The sequence below is a fragment of the Lissotriton vulgaris genome, chromosome 6 (genome assembly GCF_964263255.1).
Source record: "Lissotriton vulgaris chromosome 6, aLisVul1.2, whole genome shotgun sequence".
Lineage (NCBI taxonomy): Eukaryota > Metazoa > Chordata > Amphibia > Caudata > Salamandridae > Lissotriton > Lissotriton vulgaris.
Genome location: NC_141694.1, coordinates 40,010,548 through 40,028,955, shown reverse-complemented (window position 1 = coordinate 40,028,955; position 18,408 = coordinate 40,010,548). Strand labels below are relative to the sequence as shown.

Genomic DNA, 18,408 nt, shown 5'->3' with positions numbered 1-18,408 from the left:
GTGATGGCAGCGACCACACGGAGGACGGAGAGAACGCAGCTCGGGGCTGGAATACGTGAGCATACTAAGTCGCAGTTTGCCACTAGCCCAGAAATAGGAAAAGTAGATAGCCGTCCGGCCCCGTCCGCTTCCGTGCCGCTGACTGGCGCAGACTGGCTACTCTTTGGCGCCTCTTCGAACTTTAACATCACAAATCATCACATCACACAGATCACTTCACACTCAGGATGGGTAGCAGTACCTCAGGAAACAGATACAGACTCTAGCTATCACCTAATGCTGCACAACTCAGGCTAACCCATATGCATGGAATCTGACTAGAGGACTGTGCTGGTAACTCATCTGTACTGTACATGAGCAACAATGACTGCCATCAAGTAGAATAAAATAGTACATAGCAAATTGTGAAACAGTGCTGAGGGGCACAATGGTTCTGGACACAGATCATAGTCCCACAGTATAGTGTCACTCTATGGAGTGGTGGGGAGTGTCAAACACTGGCAAGGCATGGAGTGGAACATATTTGACTGAAGTCATGTATACATTAGTATTGTACAGGTGAGGAATGCACAGAGCAAAAACACATAGAGGAGTAACTCACAATGTTTTAGCATCAAATGGTCTTCTTGGGGCTGGTATGACTTTGAATACCACACAGTGGAGTAAATAAAATGTAAATTGACATCAATGTATGTGAAAAGTCACATATAACGTTTGTTTGCCTGACCCATCAGCACAGTGAGAACACAGGTAAGCAAGAGGCATGGCTGATCCCAAAACTCACAACACAGACATTGCAGTGACACACTCTGCATAGTCACAAATTATGTGGACAACAAGTAGGTGTACCCAAGGACTGCAAGGTCACACCGACACACTGCACATTGCTCAGGAAACAACTCCTACATGTGCCAAAAACCTCCAGCAGGTGTCTGATCATGTCAACAAACAGGCACTCATCAACCAGATCATACATGTGTGAAAAGGTCATACTCAACGGTACATACACATCAATACTTCAGCTAATGACAGGACAATCACACTGTATGAGTTCTCAAGTGCACACATTGTAATGTACCCATGTGACAATTAAGCCATACCTACCCAAGATGATACACATCTACACTGGTGTGTACACATCAACATAGAACCCACAGATATGATGGACTCTGTCCTCCCCTGAAGTCATCATGTAAATAGAAATAGATGATGTTGCTGTAGAGCATCCAAATATGACATGAGTACAAAAGTAGAGCCCCAACAAAACAAAGAAGAGGACACGAATTGACCATTACAGACAAGCGTCATGGACCCATAAAGCCTTTGAGTCAATTAGCACAGCGACAAAGATCACAACATAAAAACAATGTATTACATAAACTCCATATCTGCCCCAAAAGTGCAAAACATCAAGGCCAACGGCCATTCCAAATTGTCAGTCCACACATGTGTGCATTACAACTTGCACACCAAACCTGCAACATACTCTACTGCCATTGGAATATCATCAGGATAGGGGCACCAAATGGGCAGTCCAGGCACCGCTCATGGAAGAATGGGGTGCGAAGGGGGACTTGGCTTCAACTTTGTGGAAAAGTGGAACTGGGAGGGTGATGACTGTCTGGGTCAGTCGGAGGACTGGACCTGGGAGGGAGAGACTTGGCTGAGGTTGAGGGATCAGTGGATGTGCTAGTCTGAGGGCTGGCTGGACCTGGTGGAGTAGTTGCACAGGGAGGCAGAGAAATGCTGGTGGTAGGCTCAGTGGCTGATGGTGCATGTTGAGGGCTGGGTCTCGCGGATTTTGCGGATTGCGAGTTCGCAAATTCGCAAAATTCGCGAACGCCAGATTCGCAAAATTCGCCCATGCTTAACAGCCACGTTAAGCTACATTGCATCAAACTTCCCCTGTCTAACCATCCCAGACATGTGCACAATTACCAAATGCAGATCAGCCAATGCATCAATGCAATAATCACCATCTACACCATGAGCACCTGTGTGCACTTGGTGTCACTGTTGTAGGGAATAACTTCATGTGATGCCATGCAGCAGATATTTGGCTAAATGTTTTGCAGTGATGCTGTCATCTGTATCATTTACAAAAACACAACTCCAACAGCTCGGCCTGGGATGACTCCTGGTGGCCAACCGTACTAGGAACAGCACCAACACCCACCGATCACGCACGCAACCTGGGGTTCATTTTCGACTCTACTCTCTCCATGACAAAGCAAGAAAGCAAGTCAACGCCATCTCGTCCTCCTGCTTCAACACCCTCTGCATGCTCCGCAAGAGCTACAGCTGTGTCACAAAACAGATGGTTCACTAACCTCTAAGCCGGATAAAGCAGGAGCGATGACTGAAGCTTAGTGACCTCTTTCTCGTTTCGGGCACCGCCTGTGAGTTTATATATATCACCTCCACAGAGTATGCCACAGCAGGGGAAAGGAAAAAAAGGGATACATGAAACAATAAAGTTGTTGCAACAAAATCACTCAATCGCGTGCCCTTTGGAGTTGTAATCTTCACTCCTACACTGGCCCGTGTTTCCTGCAGATAAGACACAACAACACAACACACCATACATGAGTGTTGCCCTCACCCTCCCTCATGCGTGTATATATATATATACATATATATATATATGCTATATGCCCAACTTACAAGTGAATGCTGACACACATGTTCCAAGAAAAAAGGCACAAAAGGCAAAAATTAAATAAAAGAAACAAAGAAGTCTTTGCTGTACCAAGAGTACTAGATCAAACTGAAAATAGTGGCCTAACCCTCTTGGTTAAGAAAAAATAATGGAGCCAAGGGTTAATGTACTTATCTGCAAGTAAAAGTACTGCAGAGGCATAAATCTCGAAGACAACACCTTGCGTTCTCTCCATTGGCTGCCGATTAAGCAGAGGATCCAATTTAAAGAACTGTGTGTCTTACAAAATCCTCAAGGGCTCTCCTGCCCTGATTCTTCTGAATCTTCTGTCTCCCTACACTCCGGTCCGCTCTTTAAGATCTTCTGACCTTGAACTTGCTGTAGTCCCTCACTTTAAACGCAGCCGTGCTGGCGGACGCTCATTCCGTGTACGCGCTGCGGTCTTGTGGAACTCTCTTCCCCCAGAGATACGTGCCCTCAGTGATTTGCTCTCTTTTCGTAGGGCTGTCAAGACCTTTTTGTTTTCTTAAAGCTGCTCCTTTTGCATTCTGTCTTTAAGTTGTGTTGTGTTGGTACCTTGTCGGGCGCCAGGACGCTCCTTTGCTGGAGCATCTGTGCGCATAATAAATGACCATAACATAACATAACAATCCAAATGAACACTGTCTCCTCAATGTTCTTTGATAGAATTGCATTCCTAGCTGGGTTTGCACTTGTTCTGGAATAATCCTCAAGGCAAATGACATCCGAGCCTCTCAACAGCTCACTGAATGTGGCAAGTAGGAAAAAGCAAAGAATATGCTTTGCGCCCCAGCGCGGTTATACCCGGCAGATCAAGCATCCAAAAATGAACGTCTTCGCGCTCCAGCGCGGTGAATACGGCGAGTCGAAGTCCATAAAAATCGGCTTCGCTTTCAAGAGTTTAGGCACTTCTAATTACGAGAGCGTATTCGGGAATACTCTTAAATAAACAAACAACCGGAACAGTTGTTTTGTTCTGTTCTATGATAATCCAAGGCAGCAGTTAACGCGGTAGCGCCCCAGCGCTACCACGTAAGCGTTCCGAATTTGGTGGCGAGTTCTCCTTGACAATACCACAAACCACAGCTTCCAGGACAAAGAGAACTGCTCCTCTCTGGCAATGATACCTTGAGACCAGGTGACAAGCACCAGGAAGTGGGAGAGAGATGTTTAGATTGGAAAAAGAGAGAGAGGTAGGAGAGGTCATCTATAGGGTTTCTGGGAGATGTAGTCCCACCAATACCACATGCATACCACCTATTGCCAAGTGACAAGTGACAAGGTGGATCCCACCGAAACAAGAAAAGCGGTCACCCAGGCCCTCGTCAGCAGCAGGTTGGACTACGGAAATGCTCTCTACGCAGGAGCCTCGGACAAACTCCTGAAATGACTACAATGCATACAGAACGCCTCAGCACCCTTGATCCTCAACATCCCTCGCCGCTGCCACATCACACCCCACCTGAGAGACCTTCACTGGCTTCCTGTCAACAAGAGAATCACCTTCAAGCTCCTCACCCATGCACACAAGGCACTGCACAACACTGGAACGGCATACCTCAACAGATGACTCACCTTCTATACCGCCAACCACGAGCTGCCGCTACCATCCCCCCGCATCCGAAGAGCGACCTCCGGCGGCAGATCGTTCTCCCACCTCGCGTGCAAGACCTGGAACACCCTCCCCATCCTCCTACGGCAGACCCAGGACTTACTAACCTTTAGGAAACTACTCAAGACCTAGCTATTCGAGAAGTATCAGAATGCCCTCCCCAGCACCTTGAGACCTTCACGGGTGAGTAGTGTGCTTTACAAATGCTCTGAATGATTGATTGATTGATTGATTGATTGATTGATTGAACCCATGGGACAGGTGTAATCTCTACTAAATCACTGCACCCTGAGTCCATATTCGTGCATGTTCCTAGTCACTTACACATCATCACATGAGCACACTGTTGTGGGAGCCACACAACACACACAAGGCTGACAAGTGTACTAGGCTACACACTTCACACAACGTCTTCTTCTGTGGAGGAATATCTCAGTTCAGACAACATTCACCAGATGGTAGATAAAAACATGTCAAAAATAATTGCTAAGACACCGTATTTCTCACATGAGAATCAAAACGTTGCACACATGCAGAACCTCTGCACTCGCCACTGAGGATACTTAGAAGACATTACATCACACTAGAGACATCACAGAGGTCCTGCCTTGCTCTGGACTGGGATCAAAGCAGTCACTCATGCGCAAAGTCACACTAAGCACAATACTCACCCCCAATTTGCTGCTGTTGGGTCCTCAAGCGTCCATCCAGCTCTGGCTGTGTGACTTCCAGGGTGCGGGACATCAGCGGGGTCATGGTCCTGTGCACCAACCTGCCACTTTGCGGGACCAGCCCCAGCGTCATCTCAACAACGTTTTTGCTGAGGCAGCAGATGTCATCCCAGCTTTTGTAGCAGTGTGAATGGAGTCAGTTTGAGACCCCCAGGGACCGCACCTTGCGGGCAATGTCCCTCCATATGGCCTTACGTTGATGGACCTTGAGCTGTAGACATGGGAGACAAGAAGAGAAATGTAATTAACACTGTGTTGTGTACCACTGTGTCCCAGCCAAGGAGAATGTAAACCCATAGCACATAGAAACATCAATGGACGGCAGAGGCCATAGACCATGTCACATAGTACACTTGGAGCAAGCCATCTTATTACAATGTTAACATCTTTCATGATGAACACACTACCTGCCCATCTCATGCACATGCAGAGTGCCAGTACAGAAATCAAGGTGAAACTGGGCCTCATCTGTGATGCACTATGTGAGTGAGCATGACATACAATATACTGTAAATGATGTGTAGTGGTCAGACTCACTGTGTCACACCCCTTAATGTCCTTGACCTTAAAATAGCTACACGTGTCATGGAGGTCTCAATTAGGAAATCTGATCTTACATTCTCACACTTTGTCACAAGGTGTAGGCCTGTCCTGTGTACTTCTAAGGCCTCTAATTGCTGCTTCATAAATAGGAGGGTGGACAGCATATATGTCTTTCTAAGTAATTTTATTGATGGGTCCCTGATGCATTTACTTGACTGGCCTGAGGGGTTTTCACTGAAGAAAACCGTGCTGCATTACAAAAACCACATGCATGTGCAATGAGAATGATGACACAGTGCATACACATGTGAGACTCTACACATAATGGAACCAAAAGAAAGATGACATGTCCACTGTACATGTAGCAGATGTGTGAGAGGTGAGTTGCCACCAACATAGACAGATACAGGCCTTGTACTCCTGTGCAGACTGGCCCTATCTCCATAGGGTCACTATCACAGCAGTACACACATTAATCAGTACCCTCTGTCCATTCTACATTTTGCATCTCACAAAAATAATGATATGCACACTTAGGGCCAGATGTAGGTAAATTTTATTCTCCGACCTCTTAAATACCGAGTCATACCGACTCGGTATTTCAGAGGTCGGAAAATAAAAGTACCGAGATGTAGGTAAATGCAGATGTGCAATTACCGAATCGGAAACAGTCGGTATTTTCCGATGCGGGAAATACCGACCAGTTAATGCCCATTCATTCCTATGGGCTTTGAAGCCCATAGGATTGATTGGGCATTTACCGGTCGGTATTTACCACATCGGAAAAAACCGACTGTCACAAGGGTGCAGGGGGTGTCACTTTGACACCCTCTGGCACCCCCAAAAGAGGCTCGGGTGCCATGTGGCAGGCATACCTGCCCTAAGGGCAGGTCTGCCTGTCATATGGCATAGGTGTGCATGCACACATGTGCATGCACACCAGAAACGGTATTTTACCATCAAGTAGTATTTGATGGTAAAATACCGATTTTGTACTGCTTGTGGGACTCAGAAGAGTCCCACCTACATACCAATTTACCGGAATCCGTAATGATACCGACTCGGTATTTTACATACTCGGTAAATTTACCTATCGGTAAATTTACTGAGTCTGTAAAATACAGGGACCTATATGTCAAATTGCTCTTACCGGTCGGTAACGGCCGAATTCGGCCGTTACCACCCGGTAAACGCCTACCTACATCTGGCCCTTAATGAACTATCACATTACATGGCACAGAGAATGTGTGTTCAGAGTTCGAGTTTCTCAAATCAGCAGTGTAACTGTACAACTGCTAAATCATGTTATGTCCATGTCACCATTGCATGCAGACATGGATCTGGGGGAATAAGGCTATACACCCCATTGACGTGAAGTCATTATGCTAGGCAGTGTATCACACATTTACATGACCCAATCTCAGAACATGTTTGACATTTGGCTTTCATAGAGCTGCACCAGTGTCTATGGTGCCGTCCTCCACATATACTCAAGTTTTAAACGGTGTTCGTCATGTTTGGCCCATGCTGATAGCAAAATCGGAATGCATTAAAATTGACTTGCACTCACAGGCACATCCTACTGTACAGTAACATAATGTGAACATTCCGAGCACTTACCAGTACCTCTGGAGCACCATATACCTGCCTGTACTGGCCAAAGACCTCGTCCACCAGGACCTCCAGCTCCTCTGTGGTTATGAGATGGGCCCTGAGGTTCTCATTATGAGCCATGACTGGGTCTAGAGATGATGTACAGCCCTAGCTGGTGGTGATGAAGGGCAGGCAGCAGTGTCTGAATGCAAGACACAGGTGTGGCTATCTCACAGACATTTATAGGCCCCTAGGGTTGTTCCAGTGGTACTCTGCTGATGCAATTGGTCCGCCTGCTTTGCATCTTTCAATTGTGGCCAATGCCTGTGATCGCAGTTGAACAGTACACCTACCGCGAGGTTCAAAACTGAAATGCTCTACCGCGATGGGGGGAACGTCGTTTACAACGCGGTGTTTACACCGCACGACCTTTTCCCCGCAGCTGTTACAACGCAAGTCGTTACTACGACTTGGGCTGGATGGCGCTGTGGGATAAGGAATGTTTTAATTTTATAGTCCAACACCTTCCCTACTGTTACGGGGACTGGTGTTGGAATATAAAATTAAAAAATCCCGAAATCCGCGCCCTCCAACGCAAGTCGTTGTAACGACTTGCGTTGTAAAACCTGCGATGTCAAGTACCTCGATCTAAAAGATCGCGTTGTACTGACATACATCCCCGCGATGGCGGTCCCCATTGGCTGCAATGTCAGTCACATATGCGATGTCACACCGTGGGGGCCAGGAGGTCTCTACTGCAATCCAGCATCATTCAATTGTGGCCAATGCCTGTGACCGCAGTTGCGGAGCATGCCTACCGCAAGGTTCAAAACTGAAATACACTACCGCGATGGCGGTCGCCATTGGCTGCAATGACATTTGCATATGCGGTGTCACATTGCGGGGGCCAGGAGGTCACTACCGCAATCCTGCATCATCCAATTGTGGTCAATGCCTGTGACTGCAGTTAGGGAGCATGTCAACCGCACCTGTAAACACACTGTGCATTAGCATTCTCGCTTTGCGAATTGCATCACTGATCACAATACATTTACCAAAAATTATTTCACCTCGTTGTAAAGTGAATTGAGAGTGTGACATTTAACTTAAGTATGCCCACACATGTCATGTCAGTACACGTGATTAAATGCATTGGTATGACCTTACTAACATGTCAAATTTCATCCATGTCGGCATGTATACAGATTTCATGTAAGATTGCTTATCATTTTTGTGAACATGCCAATGTGTGAAATGCAAACTGATTCCACAGTCATGATGGACTGACCAGGTGATGTGCATATATCTCTCTAGACAGTGCTGTATTTATATTGATAGTTGTCCAGCTTACACTCACTGGGCTAATTTTGTAAGGATGTTGTGCTAGAGTGACTAAAGCTTGAGGTTGTTCAGTGACAGCAGCTACATACAACTCAGCATTGATACTGTTAGTCACATGTGCTGTGTCAGCTATACACTGGGCTGGGGACACATGATGTAGCAGTGTACCATATACCATACACATAGTCTGATTTAGATTTTAAAGTAGTTAGTATGCATATCCTGGCTACATGAATGACTATAGGAGGTCAAGGTGTCTATGCATGTCACTTGTGTATTAAGCTGTTTTTACAGACCTGTAAATGTTGTGGTTGTGTTATTCATTATGTAAGATGTTATCCACATCTCCTCTCTTATTCATTTTTACATGTGTCCCCTGCCAGAATACGTAGGAGACAACCGCCTGAGAATTGGCCTTTCCCAGAGCTGGAGACAATGGAGGATACCGACATCATTAAGAAATTCCATCTAAACCGCCTTACCCTTCAAGAGCTATGTGCTCAGTTAGAGCCCCATTTGAGGCCTCACAGAACATATCTAACAGCTTTGACACCAACAGTAATTCTTTGCCACTGGTTCGTTTCAGACACAGTGGCCACCGCAGGTGGGATGTCTCAACCTATGTTCAGCATGGTGTTGCGTGATGTCCTGTCCGCGTTGTTGAGGGAATTTTATGACCATGGTCACACACCTAATGTTGTTGGAGCCATTGACTGCACACATAATGGCCTAGTTCCACCACAGGCACGTGAGCACTTCTTCAGTAACAGGAAGCATTCCCATTCAATAAATGCGCTCGTGGTATACCAAGCCTATGTGATTATCTCCCATGTATGTGCCAAATTTGCGGGTTCTGCACAATACTCCTACATTCTCGTAACAGCATCATCCCACAATTGATGGGAAATCTGCATCCGGAGCATGCGTGGCTTGATGGTGAGTGAACTGTGTCAAGTAGGGTGCTGCATGTGTGACATGCTGTTCTCCTCCACTATTTCTATTACATACTTGGTCTGTGATTCTGCATATCCAAACCGGCGTTGGTTTCTGAGCCCACTGAGGAATCCAAGAACCCTAGGGAAAGTCTGATTCAATGATGCCCATGGGAGGACATGTTGTGTAGTGGAGCGTGCTTTTGGACTTCTGAAGGCTAGATTTTGGTGTCTGGACAAAAGTGGTGGTGCACTACTCTATTCTCACCAAAAGGTGTGTCAGATCATAGTCGCATGCTGCATGCTCCACAACCTGGCCTTAAGAAAAGAGTTCTCTCTGGTTCTGGACGATGATGGATCAGCAGATGCCCCCTGCTGAAAATCAACACATGCCCAGTGAGGGTGATAGTGGAGAAGAGGAAGGTCTTGACCTGAGTCAACAGCTCATCACCAACTACTTCCCTTGAGTGTAAGTTACCATTGAGCAACTATGACAGTGTCTGTTTGCTTTGCTGTTAGTGCAGAAGCATAGATGATGTGTTTGGATGCTGGCTGTTGTTGGCACACTGCTAAGGGCTAATGTGTGTAGCACAGTGTTTTTGTTTCCACTTACCTCATGTCTATGTTAATGGTGTTGGTCAGTGTTATATGGGATGAATCTTGTATGGTGTAGACTAGTGGTGTATTGTTTATGTAATGCCATTGTATGACAACTCAATGTCATCCTGTTGTGTCTTTCTAGGTACCTCCGCCCCATCACAATCAAAGCTTGTGGTACATTGGAATCAGAGTTGACATTGCACATACTGTGATAAACATAGAACTGACACAAAAGGCATAGGTGTGTAAATTGTGTTTATTTTTATTGGATTCTGTTAAATTTAAAGTGAATGAAAAGTTAGTTGTGCATAGTGAGTGTATAAATTGTCAGTGATGGTAACAGAGACAAATAGAGCAGTCACCACAATAATGGAATCACACAGTTCAACAAACTCCTGCCATCAACATGGCAATGTGGGACTGGATATTCAACAAAGTCAATGTTCAGTGCAACACTGGCACCATCATGGCTGGCTCAGTGACTTAACTTTGGTTGGTGCTTTGCCACGTGATCCTCCTGTGCTCTTTCTCGGACGTCCACTCTTGGGTTTGGCAAGGGTGGACTCTGCTGCAGGCTCAGAGGTGTCTGAGGAGTCATTGTCTTGCAGATCACTCCTCTCTGTGGCCGTAGCTGAGGTGGTAGGAGCATCTTCAGGGTGGCCACTGGAGGTTGGGTGAGTCGTCATTTGAGCAGTATGTATGTCTCTCAGAACACCCACAAGCTGGCCCATGAGATCCACAAGTTGTCCCATTCCTGTGTCCATGGACCTCTGCAGTAGGCGGAGCTCACGCAGTTCTTCTACAACCTGGCCCATCTGTTTCTGGTTCTGTTGGTATGCACCAAGGACTCTTGCGGTGGTGGCCAGGGCTTCTGTCTCAGTGTCCTCATGAGATTGTCCCCAGGTTGCCCTCCCACCAGCCCTGCTGACACGGATCTGTGGTGTTAGGTGTCTAAGCACCAGCACACATCCTCGGCTTGGGTGGTGGTGATGATAACCACTGAGCCAGGGACAGTGTTGCAGGCAGCGGTGGTGAGGGTGGAGGTGGCTGCAGCACAGGTCATTGTAGCAGGGGTCAGAGTAGTTGTTGTCGCTGCTATGTTGATAGTGGTGGTGACAATGAGGCCCTGAGACGGAATGTCTCCTGGCAGTCCTAGGGGCCAGGTTGTTGCTCCTCATCCATGAAACATAGAGAATTAGCATCAGAGAGTTCACGTTCTGGGGGGTGGGGGAAGACTGGCTCTGCTGGCTGGTGGTGGTTTCACCAGCTGTTGCTTGTGACACTCCTGTTGAACAGAAGTTAGATTGTCAGTTAAGTACCCTCCATAACCTTGGTGACCTAGTTTTGGATGTTTTAGTAGATATGCCAAATTGTTTACATTGCAATCACTTGGTATTGGTAAAAGATTATCAGCATCATGACATGAGGTAGAGGTACACACTTTAGTTGTTATTAGTGTGACATGCAAATGTCAACCATTTGACATGTACAGATAGTGTGTTTACAAGGACAAGTAATCATCTACCAACTTGGTGCACATCCACTTTGGTTTACGCTTGGATATTGTAGAGTTTTCTGAGAATCTGTTTCAGCTATGTCAAAACGTCCCAATTTCATTAGTTAAAATTTAATTTAAAATCATGTGGTTTTGTTTGTTTGACACATTGTCCATGTGTTTGTTGTGTTCATATGAGCCTTCAAGCTTTGAAACAATGGGACTTATACATTGCATTGTGTGCTTTGCATGATTGGGCCCTGAATTTATTTAACATGGGACTTTGTAATTCAAAATGTAATTTATGTTAGATTTACATGTGGTTAGCTGTGTGCGCACTGCATGTGACATTTAGATCTGTACAGAGTTGGCTAACAAGTGAGGGATGTGGTGGTCATATGGCTCCATGCATTTTGAGAAGGATGACAGGGTGTATGAGCTGACTACCTACAGTGGAGGGAATTGGCTGCGACATGGTTCTGGGTGGGGGGAGTTTTCCATCCTTCTTAGGGGTGATGCAAGTGAGCATGAGAAGGCTACCTACCTGTAAGGCGAAGCAAAGTAATTAAATGGCTGCCACATGGTTCAGAGTGGGGGGAGTGTTCCATCCTGCTCAGGGGTGATGCAACTGAGCATGAGAAGGCTACCTACCTGTAAGGTGAAGCAGAGCAATGAAATGGTTAAAACATGGTTCAGTGTGGGGTGAGTGTTCCATGCTGCTCAGCTGTGAGACAAGGGTACCTGATGGGAGTTGTAGTGCTGGCTGCCTGTCCACACATCCCCTCCCTGTTGTGAAGGCTACCTCCCTGTGAAGTGGAGCAGAGGAAGGTAATAGGTTATACATGGCTTTTGGGTGGGGTGAGTGTTCCATCCTGATCAGCTGTGAGACAAGGGTGCGTGGTGGGAGTGGTGGTGCTGGCTACATTTAAAAATACCCCCATGGAAATATTGCTAGCTACCTTTGCAGTGAATCAGAGGAAGAAAATGGTAGATATGTGCGACATGTTTTGGGAAGAGTGTGTTGTGCATTTAGGTTTAGGAAGTGTAGCTTTATAGTTGTGCAAGACAGTACATGGCAGGGTAATAGGATACATTTGTTGGTACATACCAGTCTTCACTCCCCCAGCTATTCTTGTGAGACTCTGTGGATGCAGGATGGAAAGCACCTTCTCCTCCCATTCAGTGAATGTTAGTGGTGGAATGGCAGGGTCACCGCCAGTCCTCTGAGCCGCCTCATGGTTCCTGTTGGCAAGGTATTTCACCCTGGTCTTTAGGTTATGCCACCTCTTCTTGATGTGCGCAGGGTGTTCCCTACTGCATTGACTTTGTTGGCTATCCTTTCCCACATTTGATTTTTTCTGACTAGTGGGGTCTGTTGAACCATGCTTCCAAAGAAGTGTGGTTCTACTCTAAGTATCTCGTCCACTCATTATCTGTGAAGTTGGACATTTTTTTCTGTGACATGGTGTGTGATGTGCAAATAAGTGACACGTGCAGGTAGAAAAGGGGTGGTGGAGATTTGTGAGGTTTGTGTTGGAAGTGTTGGTGTGGGTGGTTGTGATGGTGTGATGTGTGATGCTTTGCCTCTCCTATCAGCTGTGGTGTATGGCCTTTCACTACTGGAGTTGGGCAAAGGATGATGGTCAGGGAAGGGGTGGGTTTTATTCTCATCTATGTGGGTGTGTTAAAATGAGGTATGCCTGTCAGGTGTGTCTTCCATGTTGAGCTGGGATATCATTGGTTTTCAATGCCGTGGGGGTGTATCATTGGGGTGTGTCAGATGTGTTTGAGGGCGGCAGAAAGAACAGGCACACTTGGAGGCCTTGTTGTGTAATTGCATTCGACCGCCATTCATCTTTTCGCGCAACCGCAGCAGTCGTAATGCAATGATCGTTCTGCCTGCTCAGTCATCTCATCATAATTTCATTTGCATTCATTCACTATCGGCCTTTTTGGTGCTTTCCTCAGCATTACCGTCTGCCGCGGTCAGATTTTCAGGTTTTCCAGACGTGGTGGACGGTTTATTGTGAAATCCGACCACCGCGGTTAGATTTTACCTTCATCGCATCGTAATGTCACTGCCGGTTTTGCCGCGGAACATATGGTAGTTTTTTTTCGGTAGAATGTCAGTCAGAGGGCTTTTCCATCCGCCATTGCAATGATCACCACAGTTTTATTTTTATATGATTTTGGGGTGTGGCTTTTGATCCATGCTATGCCCTGATACTCCCAAATATTGCTGCCATTCAACTATTGTGGTTAGGTGTGTGCAGCCCCTTTCATCAGTTTACAATGAGGTTACTCTACTGAATTACCAGAGATGATGTCACACATAAAACGTGTAAGTGATTTAATGCAAATGGATGCAGTCTTGTTCTGCAAAAATGACATTAGAAATTAGGACCTCTGACTCCTCCCCACTCTGGCCTTGCCATGTGCGTTCATCCCCATCCGCTTGCAGATCGTTTTTCTAAAACTAGCATGCAGGCAGTCTCCGAATGGATGATTTTAAACTCACTGAAGCTGAACAGAGAGAAAACCGAGGTCTTGATCTTTGGCAAAGATCAAGACATATGGTCCAGTGATTGGTGGCCCCCCTCTTTGGGATTATTTCCTCTGCCTGTAAAATCAGTCCGCAATTTGGGAGTGATTATTGATACATCACTGGCTATTACGCAGCAGGTTAACTGCACTGTATCCACCTGTTGGGGAGTCATTAAGATTCTCTGAAAAATAGCCCCCTATCTCTCCCCCCAAGCCCGTAAACAGACCGCGGTTGCCCTGGTGACACCACGGCTTGATTACTGTAACGCACTGTATGCGGAAATAAATAAGAGCCTCATCCTACGCCTTCAGTCCGTTCAGAAAGCGGCTGCTAAGTTCGTCCTGGGCGTTTCCTATACCTCCTCTGCCACCTCCGCCAGGAAGAGTCTGCACTGGCTCCCGATCCACTTTAGGATCACCTTCAAAATTCTATGCCTGGTTTTCAGTGCTTTATCGGGTGGAGGCTCTGAAGCCATTGGCTCCCTTCTTGTCCCTTACACCCCTAGCAGAAGCCTTCGCTCTGCCTCGAAGAATTTTCTATCTGTCCCTCGAATAAACAGAGTCAGATGGGGTGGAAGGGCTTTCTCTTTTATTGCCCCCAAACTATGGAATGACCTCCCTTCCGAGTTGAAAGCACAACCCTCTATGGCCCACTTTAAAAAAGCACTAAAAACGCGGCTCTTCATCGAAGCATATCAGTAGCATGCTCCCTGACTCTGAACTATGTTTGGTTAGGCGCCTTGACGCCCGTTGGGCAAAGTTTGCGCGTTATAAGTTGTGTTTCATTCATTCATTCATATTATGGTTGAAATAAACGAATGGAATTCACATGCAAGCTTTAATAAAAATTCAATGCTTCTGAAATATGTAAAAGATCCAATTAGCAGTCATATTTAAAATGACTAAAGCAATATTGTTTGACAAACATATTCACTAGTTTTTCTGAAGCACGTATAAATTGTTTAATTCTTGATGTTCAAATGCTCATTTTTTTAACAAATAATACATTTCGCATACCCATGTGATATGTTTCAAATTGCATAAAGAAGGCTGTACATGGATTAGAAATTGTTGTTTAATGAAGTAAAGGAAGCATAAAATGGAGCATTTAAATTTAACTTTACATTTTAACTCACTTGTTTGTTCTAATGAATGGGTTTCTGCCTAATATGTTTCAAGTTCTACATAGATCAAAGTAAATAAAATGAACAAGTTGATATTTTAGAAGGTTAGACATTTAATGTGGTAAGTGGAAAAGGAGTTTTGAAGGAGAAAATCTTCCACATAAATCTATAACTGATACATTTAGGTTAAAACTAATGTTGCTCCCTGTGAACTATGGTACTTGTGTGAGAAAAAGAGGAGTTATCCCATTCCAAGCAGAGCACCAAAAACTAATTGGATAGAGGAGAAGATGCATCATGTACTGCAACTTCATTTTCGACGGTCTAAAATAGTGTGTTCCTAGAGTAGGGTAACACCACCACTTCCACTTCCCATTTCTATTTTTCTGCGGTTGCTACTGCTTATGCATTTTTATTCTGCCTTATCCTCCATTGCCCAGAAACTCTATTAAGTTTCTCGAATGTCTCTTTATTAAGTTCTGCTTCGATCAATCATTGATTGATTAACTAATTTATGAAATCTATGCTTGATCTCTCACTGTCTCAAATTAGTACTTTTTATTGGTGCAGTCTAACGCCTTTTCTCACCTGATTCCCAGAATAGGGATTCTTTCCTTTACGGAGCGCTCTAAATGTATTTTATTCTGATTTATGATTAGCCAATTTGTGTAATATTGATTTCTGCTCATATTTTGATTATTGAGATATATAATAATAAAATGGATGACTTTGAATAAAGATGACCTTTAAAATATTGAATAACAAAACCTTTAAAACATACACCTAACTCTCATTATTTACGGAAGTAAAAATAGCAATTGTGATTTTAATTTGTATAATCTATGGCTCATGATCTTTTCTAACGCAATGACCAAGATCAATTTGCCACGGATAGCTAGAGACAAAGAAATACAGAGAGAGAGATTAGCAATCAGCCTGTGTGATGGTAAATAGAGAAACAAACTTACATTAGTGAACTGATTCCAACTCCAACACCCTTTTACAGGGAAAGAAGGAGTTTGCCTCAAGTATTCACACCAATGGAACTGTTGTTAAATTACGTGATTGGCATTGCCTCAGACGTCAACTTGAGAATGCCAGAAGATCCAGAATGTTGTTTCTGATATAAAGAGTACACATACATGGTTGTGTTGTGCAACCTAAAGGGAAAAAGCAACATATTCAGCAGCATTTTGGATTACCTAGAGTGGAGGTCTGGAGACAAAATTGTGGAAATTGAATTACTTCATTGGATTCTATTGAAGTGGGGGCGGGATGAGTTAAAAGGCAGAACGTTAAAAAAACATACTTTGTCATTTAAACATTGGGAGTCCCCTGCCTGAATTAGGAGTGCTTTCAGGTTTGGTCCTTCGAACCATGTATGGCAAGGAACATCTGCTAGGACAGCAAACAAGACTAAGAGTGGCCTGCATCTCTTCCTTTTGGGAGATATTCTGTCAACTTCAGAATCATGGAAGGAAATATCAAGAAGCTGGAACAGTTCAATCTCAAACTGCTACTTTACAAACATTATTTGTAAAGAAATCTCAACAGTGTGGACCACACAAAAAGGACAAGGAAGCACGTGGTTCACTGAACATCACAGTAGGACAATAGGAAATACATGTGATAACAAAATATTGCTTTCCTACTGATTTCCATTATTCATTCATTACAGGCACTGGCTTGTACACCTCAATTACTGGTGGTACCGGTAAAATACAAGACAGTTGGAAATCATTCAAATGCAACAAAATTCCATCAATAGACACAGGAACACCAGGATTGTAACCTCTAAGCTCAAATAATCACCAGTCAGCATTGATGGAGCAACAGTGGAGGCTGTACTGTTCTCTCTCCAGCAGTACAGAGTGGTCTCAGACTAGGGGATGGTCCATGTTATTAGAACAACTAGAGCTTAAGAGACTCCCTAACATCAGCCGCCAGAGCACCCAATGACCATTGAAAGCCCACTCTACAAGCCTCAGGCAGCATCTGATTCCCTTCCAGGTACATCAATGGACCCCACCTCCACTACCGCAGCAGGGAGCAACCGAACTAACCTTTCCAACTCCAGTAACTCAGACCTCGCAATTGCTAGCCACTAACAAAGCAAAACAGATCCTCACAGCATCAATGACCTCCTTGCTTTTCCACGGCTTTGCAAGTTTTAATACGAGTGAGGTGGTACTTCCAAAAACTATACACAATCAAATCCAGCCATAGATGCTGAAGATCTTGACTGACAACTAAACCGGTCAGAGGGTAGATAGACTAATATGAAGAGTTGTTGCGCTGGATGAGTTTGGGATGCATGAGAGCATCTCCATCAATATTACATGGCGTCAGCTCCATTTACCACATATGTGAAAGCTGACTGCTTCATGATATGTCATACATTTGAAACAATGGAAAGAACTTGATATATTACTCAATAAACAACAGCTAATTAGAGTTTAGAACATCTTGTAAGAGATTTTATTTTGAATTAGATATTATATCCCCTTTGATATGTTCAGCCTCATCTGTTTCCCTCCTTGTTCACACCACCCAGTTGTTACATGGTGTCTCAGCACGGCAGTGAATTTACATGTGGAATTAGAAAGGCACGGTGTTGACGGAGTTGCCTTCATCTGCCTAATTGGAACACATAAAACCAATGTGTTAATCACACTTTCTGTCTCTGCTGTGGATTATTTTCATTAGCAATACATATATATATATATATATATATATATATATATATATATATATATATATATATATATATATATATATATATATATATATATATATATATATATATATATATATATATATATATATATATATATTACCTACTGGCTATCGCCAGTAGGTATATATAGTTAGGATTAATTCCCTATGGGATTTTTGAAAATTCTATGTCTAATAACTTTGGCGTTTGTGGACGGAATCGGCTGAAATTTTCAGGAAAATGGCACATTTTGTTTCTGAGCAGCCCCTGAAAATTTGGTGGGGGTTCCTCAAGGGGGGGCTGAGAAAAAAGGGGGGTCCCAAAACGCGTTTTTTACATTGAGTTTTCCATAGGGCGGTTGGACTCACTTTTAGCTCGAACGGCTGAATGGATTTGCACGAAACTTGGCAAAATTGTAGGGACTGTTAGCCCGATGTGCCTTTGCTAGGTCTCAATATATGTGCTCCAGTAGTTTTTGAGAAATTAACGTTCAAATC

General features: G+C 44.5%; 1 long non-coding RNA gene across 1 annotated transcript in view; it reads right to left on the bottom strand.

Annotated features, from left to right (window-relative positions):
- Nucleotides 1-4,991: 4,991 nt before the first annotated feature.
- Nucleotides 4,992-18,408, bottom strand: part of LOC147706760 (uncharacterized) — a 245,573-nt gene continuing 232,156 nt past the window's right edge. The window contains exon 4 of the long non-coding RNA XR_015296423.1: nucleotides 4,992-5,234. This is a non-coding gene — a long non-coding RNA (uncharacterized LOC147706760). The remainder of the gene's footprint in view (nucleotides 5,235-18,408) is intronic.